The sequence below is a fragment of the Pteropus medius genome, unplaced genomic scaffold, assembly GCF_902729225.1.
Source record: "Pteropus medius unplaced genomic scaffold, Ma_sr-lr_union100, whole genome shotgun sequence".
In the NCBI taxonomy this organism is placed as follows: Eukaryota; Metazoa; Chordata; class Mammalia; order Chiroptera; family Pteropodidae; genus Pteropus; species Pteropus medius.
Window position 1 is genome coordinate 3,698,376 of NW_024351648.1, and position 8,128 is coordinate 3,706,503.

Here is an 8,128-nt window from a genome sequence, read left to right on the forward strand (position 1 = left end):
TAATATGAAAGTTACAAAGGCAAAGGTTTTTGTAAGAAAACAAAAGTATTCATGAATGGACTAATTTGTAAGCTCTCCCTGAGTTTTTATTGAGGTTTTCCTTAGCCATTTTGTTATTTCCAAGGGCAAAATGTAGCCAAGTTCCCATTACAATTGTTTGCAAGGAAATATATAGTTGGAGAATAAAGTAAACAATGCATTATATATATATTTACTATGGACGCAATGTGGAAGCTTTAGATTTGTAGGATTTCGGGCTGTTGGTATAAATCAGGAAAGGGCTTCAAGGGAAAGAAAGAGTAAAAAATGATTGGTAGAAAACAGACTAGAGGCCAGGCGATATGACTGGGGTCTCCTCCAGGGGAACCCAAAAGAGCACATTTTGGGGGGAGTGACCACCCACAGGAGCCAGCCAGCAGTCTCGAAGATGGAATCTCGATGGCACTGTGTGTGTGTGTGTGTGTGTGTGTGTGTGTGTGTCTTGTAGCGTGCAGCAAAGATAAATCGATGGGTTGAAGAGGAGAGAAAGGGGGTATTATTTCTCATCAAGATTTTCTTTAGTGTTTTAAAACGTCTTCAGTAAGCTCAGTCTTTGTAAACATACCTGTATGCCCAACTCTTTCCAGCCCAAGGAATATAGGGGCCTGCTTGTTTTCAGAATTGCTTTTGGCATTTTTTTAAGGGAACCTTAACACTGCCCTCCTACTTCAAGCTCTTTCCTGCACATGTGTGTGCATTGTCTGCACCCCAGGTACTCAGTGACTTGCAAAAGGTCCTGATCCCTCTGGAAATTGGATTCCATTCCAGTGTTTTGAACTTGGCATATTTAGTTCATGACATAGGGGGCTCTAGAAAGGTTAGATATAAAACTCGGTGTGGATTGTCCTTCACAGCTAAGGACTTGGTCTAAAACCCCATTCTTTCTGAGCAGCCAGAAGCAACCACAGTCGCAAAGTCTGCAAGCTGTCCATCCTCAGCTATAAATAGGATTGATTCCCAGCTTCTAGGCACAAAATATTTGCCAGCATGTATGCTATCTGCATTTATGCAGATCATGTATCCCTGCCATCTTCTCTTTGTTTCCTGTTGTTAAATGAAGTTATTTGTCCATAAATATCCTTTATCTCAATGGAAAATCCATACTCTTCACCCAGTATGTGTAAAGAGGGGATGCAGGGAAAGGCCGGCCAGGAGCCACCAGCTTCGCCCAGCTCTTTTCACCACATTAATCACTTAAAAGACACTTAGTAAGGATGAGCTTTGCGCCTCCTGTGGGCCAGGGAGTGTCCATACCTCATCTCTAGGGGACAGGTGTTTTTTTAAGCCTTCGAAGAGGTTAAACACTTTGCCTGAAGTCTCATGTTCTGAGCTAGAATTTGAATCCAGTAGATCCTAATTCAGGAACCTGGTAGCTTTGGGTTTTAAATTAAAAAATATACAACTTGGGGGAAGCGGATGGTTTGTCTTTATCATCTAGAGCCCAGATATTCTTTCCCAAGAATGGGCCTGCAGAACTGTGTCCACTGCGATGTCACTCCAGGTAGCCCGGACTTGAATCCTGGCTCTCTTTCTTACTGGCTCTGTGACCTTGAGCAACAATTTCACTTCACTGTCCTCATCTGTAAAATGGGCATGGTGACGATGATAATTCTATCTACAGAGAAAGATGTTGTCGGGATCCGATAAGATAATCTATGAAACGTGGTAAGCCCCCAAGTATTATTAGCAACTTGACTAAGATTTTCATATTTAGCCAGAGCTGGAATACCAAGTTAAAGGAATGTTCTTCTAGGAGTAGAATTAAATAAATCCATTTGAAAGCAATAAGACTATTTTTCACCCTTTTTAATGGACTCGCCCAGCAGTCGGATAAGGACCTGGTTCATTCAACAAATGCTTATAGAGTCCCAATATGGTGCCAAATTCTGAGCTGGGCACTGGGGAAATAATAGTAAATAAGACACACCCCCCATTCCCCAGACTCTGTAGCTCACAGTCTGGTGGAAAAGGCACCAATTATACAATCAGACCTGTGGCAGGTGAAAGTTTGTTCATCAAGCCAGCAATTGCCTAAAGTTTTTTAAAAAATCTTCTACAATTTACCCTGAAACATGTTTTCTCTTTTGCCCAAGAAATTGTTGTTGTATGGAATTATATGTTGTATATTTTTATAAATACCTTCATCCAACACATGCTATTATATGTACGCTGAAAGCCTACATGTTTACTTACATTTCTACAAAAAAACCTTGTTGACAAACCCTGCTTCATGTTAGTTCCAGCTACAAATGGCAAGTTTAATTCAATGTTTTTTCACACAGCAGATATTTAAGTCTTTTTTTTTTTTTAAGTATCTTAAAATGCCAACTGGAATCTTTTTTGGAGCAAAATGTCATCTTAATGAGAATGTAGAATGTAGCAGTGGATGGAATATGTTAGGCTTTTGAAAAATGTTCATTTGGTTTTTATAGGGCTATTTGAGAATCCAGAGGTTTCTGACTTTTCCGTTTGGATGCCATGAGATCCCCGGAAGCACTTCTGGGGTGTGTGTCTGGACACATGTTGTCTCTCTGTCCTTTATGATCCACCCCTGCTGGGCTCATGACAATGGGCTCTGAGTCCCCTTGAGTCATAGATTCTACCCAGGATGCTCTCTGAGGGTGACTGGTACTAAGAAAGTGAAACTTTCACTTTAGCAAAGCAGGGTGGCTCGGGACATGGGCTAATGTCTCCTGAGAGGGAGGGTCCATGAGCAGAAGACAGGTGACGGTTTGGTGAGGTGGCACAGACCACCAGCCAGGTGGCAGCAGTGCCAGAGATATCAAACTGCACATCCACTTCTGATGTCTCGCCAGCAACTAAGGCTTCAGGAACATTCCGTGTTGACATGAAACAAAACAGCAGAAATGACAAACTAACCACTTACAGTTTAACCTCTGGAGAGAAAATCCTCATTTCCACCCAGATCCGGTCCCTTCATGACGCATTCTCAGGGGACTTCAGTGTTTGCTCTTGGTAAGTGAAAAAGCCCAGGCAGAATTCAACATGATGGAAGAAAATATTATATTATCCATATTACCTTTAAATAGCTCCCTCTCCATCACCCCCTTTCACACACACACACACACACACACACACACACACACACACACCGCAGAAGAAAACAGAAAAACTCTTGGAGTCCGTTTGGAAAGTAGAAATTTGTCTTTGAAGTACCAGAAGAGACGGGGTGTCTTCAGTCCTGGGTGACTGACTGGTAGGCAGCCCTTCAAGCTGATAGTAAAACCTCTGACAGCGTGGACAAGCGTTACGGAGGGTGTCCTGAGGTCATTTTCCTTTCTATTCCTGTCTCTATCAACTTGGCATCTCCACAGCTCAAGACTGGAAAAATAGCTCCTTTATTTCCCATGTCCCATGAACGGAGAGAGGCACCTGCTTGTGAAAAATTGGCCGAGGGTGCATTTTCAAGGGTCCCTTATAGCAATGCCACCAAGGGGTGGTTTGCAGGGGAGGCAGGGAGGAACCCTCCCAGAACTTGCATGAGCTCCTCAAAATCGTCCCCAAATAGAGACACCTTCTGAGATGCTCCTCAAAGCATGGCCTTAGACCAGCGGCAGCAGCTTCTCCTGGGAGCGGATTACAACCACAGAATCACAGAATTTGCAGCGCCTCTGGGCCAGAAGCAGCATTTTCACAAGATGCACTGGAAAGGGCATGTGTATTAGAATCAGAGAAGTCTGCTCTGAGTCAGTGGTTCTCCCCTTGGCTGCGGATCAGCATCATCTGGAAAACTTTCAGAGGGACCCGGGTGGGTTAAGAACCGCTGATCTAGATAAGCAATAGCTCTGAGTTCTAGCTCCCTGAGCCAATTAGTAGGTGCGTGAACTCAGGACACCTCTGTGCTAGTTTCTCAGTCTGTGACATTGGGAAAACGATTAAAACTATCTCATAAGATTGCTGTGAGGATTAGAAGAGGTGGTGTTCATACTCTATGAGCACGGACAGTCCTCAATAAACAATACCTGTTGGTACCTGAGCAGGATTTAAGACGAGGAGGACGGAGCCCTCTTCCCACCAGAGATAGTACTGGCCTAAACCTCCTCCATGTTGATGCCATAGAGGAAGTTTCAAATGACATCATCATGCTTGGAGATTTCTCTGAGTTATCAGCCACTAAGTGGGCACATTCTGTTGGTCTTCTGTAGTAAGTTTAGTAGAGTCTCATCAGCTGATAATTGACACTGGGGAAACACTTCTTAAAATTTATCCACTTATGTCTACGGCCATGCCACCCTGAACAAGCTGGATCCCATCGGATCTGGGAAGCTAAGCAGGGTTGGGCCTGGTTAGTACTTGGATGGGAGACCACCTAGAAGACCAGGTGCTGTAGGCGTAAAAAATAAAAAAATAAAAAAATAAGGGATTGTAAACTGACGAGTTCCTTGCAACCTGTAAGGTCAACCAGGGGTTGTCTCACCTAAAAAAAAAAAAAAAAAATCCATCCACTTATAACAGAAACCAAGTTTTACAGCAAATCATGGGAGAAACAAATTTAATTGAAATTTAATGCCAAAGATATAGAGTAAAATTAAACCAACATTAATTATCCAGGTAATAATGACAGCCACAGGCAGGTTTTCAGAAGAAAGCATGACTCAGCTGGCATTTTGGGTGTAAGGGTTTGTCCAAACTGTCCCAAAATGATAGAATTGTGTGATTTTTTTTTCAATCGGGGATGATCTTTGTAATTTTTTTTTTTTTTTTACAATTCCTACTTTACTTTGTGGCCGGTTTATTTTCATTTGCCTTGTATTGTTAGATATTTGCAGCATTTTCACCCTGACAGAGAGGCTGACCCAAAACAACATCCATGTGATCAAAGGCATGAGTAGGTGCTACTGTTATAAATGGAAGAATGTTCAATTGGGAATAAATATTCTCAGTGATCCATTCATTACTCAATCTTCATGTTGTGATGATTTTTACTTCTAACTGTTAGCCACTGGATCTAAATATTCACATGGGAGGACCCCTGGTATCTAAATCTGAGGGGTTTTTTTATATACAAATTTGCCAATTCATTTTGAATGGTGTCACGTTTCTCGGGAAGTTCATCTTAACCTCCTTCAAAACAATCCATTTAAATTTTGTCGGAATGTTAGCTCTGAAAGTAATCTTGGAAATTGTGTGTTTCGACTGGCTTATTTTCCAAAAGGAGAAACTGAGACCTAGAAAAAAAGAGTGACTTTCCAGAGGCCACCAAGCCGACGTGACCAGAAGCCAATATTTTGTTCCACACGGACTGACCGTTTCAATTAGGTCCCTGAAGCCTCAGATGACTAACGTTTGTGATTCGCATGTCACCAAAATCCCTAGCCCTCAAATGCACGAAATCTTACCAGAATTAACTTCCCTTTTGGGGGGTTTCCTTTTCTTATACAATTTTGTGAAGACGAAGAGTCGAAAACAGAGCTGGGGAAAGAAAATAGAACTTTCTATCGACCAGCCTCTTTCTCACGATGCTCCAGAGGGCTGGCAGGGAGAATGAGCTGGGGAAAGCATGGGGAAAACCAAGTCAGAATGACTTTAAAGAGAAGCTGACGATCGGAAGGGCCAGACCGAACCCACGGCTGGACCAGACAGAGCTGTCTGGGAGTCCAGCAGTGGGCGGGGACTGGCCTCCCAGGCTGAAGTCAGTGCTGAGTCGGAACGCTGGATCCAGCCAGCTTCCACGGCAAGCCACGCTGCCACCTACTTCATCTAACCTGGGTGTCCCCACATCTGCCATCCCTCTCTGGGGGTGGAGAAGCAAGAAAGAGAGAGAAGAGAGTTTTTTTAACCAAATGGGAAAAAGAGTGTCTGACCCATCCCCCAGCTGGCCGTATCTATAACTGGCTGGATGGCCCACACCGACCATCCAATTTCTGATGGACTCTCAAATGTGCAGGACAGTGACAGAGCCTGGAAAGCAGTGAACATCCTCGAACTTCACCTCCAGGCAGGGCTGAGTCTCAATCACCAACAGAATGGAGCACGAACCAAGCCCACCTCCTTTTAAATGTCATCATGAAAGATTTCTTTCTTTTTTTATAGTTTTCTTTTTTTTTTTCCTAAGGAGTATATGGCGCCTTCTCTAAACAGACAGGAGTGCTAACGTTTCTTGCATCGACTTGTCCGCAGGAGTTTGGCAACGCTGTCTTTCGACAGCTCACAACAACAACCACAACACAAGGCGGCCATGTTTCCGAGGCTTCACCTATGACAAGGTAGAGGAGGTGCCATTTTCCTGGAGAGACTTATTGAATTAGTGGCTATGGAGACGCGTGGGCTAAACAGACTCAAAAGGGGGAAAGATACAGGGAATGGGCCCTGCCTTCTGTGAGCTCAAAGCAGGAGCAAGTAGGAAAAAACGTGAGTAACTGAAAAGGTAAACCAATCCTGAGCCAAGAGTTAGACAGCTTCTGGCATAGAAAGCGATGAATTAGGAGAACGAGTCAGTGTGTTAATGGCCAAAATATCTGATTGGAGAAACAGCGACAGAGATTTGTTTCTCGAGCAGTTGTTCACAGCTTCCCCTGTGAGACCAGCAGGTTTGGAGAATCCCAACATGGTTGTAAAGCATGACAAAGAGGGAAAATACTCCACAACTAAGGGAGCTCAGGGCTCTTCCCAACAATCGTTTTCTTGGATTTTGTCCACAGCTTGAGACCAAAAAAAAGCAAGAAGCAAGAGCAACTTAAGGCAGGTACGGAGGTACACAGCCATTTGTGGACCATAAGGGATAAGGACATAATGCGGGAACACAACCTTCCTGCATCCACGACACCTCAAGAACGGGGAAAACATGCTGTGTGAGGGGGAACTTTTCTTCTGGTCCCATCTAAACCCAAACACGCCTCCTGTAGAAACAGCAAAGTCCACAGAGGGAGAAAAATTTTTAGCTAATGTGTGCCTTTTATTTTTTATTTTTAGGCGAGGCAACACTTAGTTGACCTCACAGATTGCAAGGACCTTGTCAGCTTACAATCCCTTATTTTGTATGTTTACGCCTACGGCACCTGGTCTCCCATCCAAGTATTAACCAGGCCCGACCCTGCTTAGCTTCCGAGATCAGACGGGATCGGGCTTGTTCAGGGTGGCATGGCCGTAGACCTAATGTGTGCTTTCTGAAGCTTGATATTTTTATGTGTGGTGCCGAGAAGATTAGAACTTTGTTCTGGGGTCTCTGACAGGGTTTCTCTGACCATCTCCTGGAGCGGGAGAAGGGTGACATCACCTGGGGTCACTGAGCATTGGGAAGGTTTTGGAGTTCAAGTTTGTCTGATGCGTTTTGTTCCAGGAGTGAAAGGCCTACTCAGTTCCAGCAAGTGTGTCCTCAGGATGAGCGAAAGATGCGGGATATGTGACGATAGGTATTTTTCCAGAACATTAAAAAGAATATTTTTACTCTGAGAGGCAAACACGCTGTTTTAATTCAGGTTAGAAGGCACAATCCTAAAACAATATGACTTTTTAAAAATTAAAGTGTTTATTTGGAAATAATTGTAGATCCCTATGCGGTTGTAAGAAATAATACAGAGAAATTCCATATACCGTTTTTTTTTTTTTTTTTACTTTTAAGCCATAGTAACATCTTGCAAAATTATAGTACAATATCACAACCGAGCTATCGATTTCAATTCAATCTTGTTCAGTTTTTTCTAGTTTTTCTTGGACTCATTTGTATGTGTATGTATTTAGTTCTCCACAGTCTTATCACATGTGTAGGTTTAAGTATCCATCATCTCGGTCAAGATACAGAATGTTCTCGTCACCACCAGAATCCCTCGGTTGCCCTATATCAAAGCCACATTCATTTCTCCCCGCCCTCTCCCTTCTCCTTAACCCCTGGTGACCCCCAATCTATTCTCCATTTCTGCAATTTTGTCATTGTAAGAATAGTATAGAAATGGAATCATAAAGAATATAAACGTTGGGGACTGGCTTTTCCACTCGAAGTAATTTTCTTGAGCTCCAGGTTGTCGTATGAATCAATAGTTGCTTTTTATTTCTGAGTAGTATTTCATGCTATCGATGTGCTGTAGTTTGTTTAACCATTCACTCTAAAGTGACACGATTTTTAAGAGCG

The 8,128-nt window shown here is 43.1% G+C and overlaps 2 pseudogenes; one reads left to right on the top strand and one right to left on the bottom strand.

The window, feature by feature from the left end:
* The first annotated feature begins 4,275 nt into the window (after nucleotides 1–4,275).
* Nucleotides 4,276–4,393, top strand: LOC120587377 (uncharacterized; annotated as a pseudogene).
* A 2,653-nt stretch (nucleotides 4,394–7,046) lies between these two features.
* Nucleotides 7,047–7,152, bottom strand: LOC120587382 (uncharacterized; annotated as a pseudogene).
* Nucleotides 7,153–8,128: the final 976 nt, after the last annotated feature.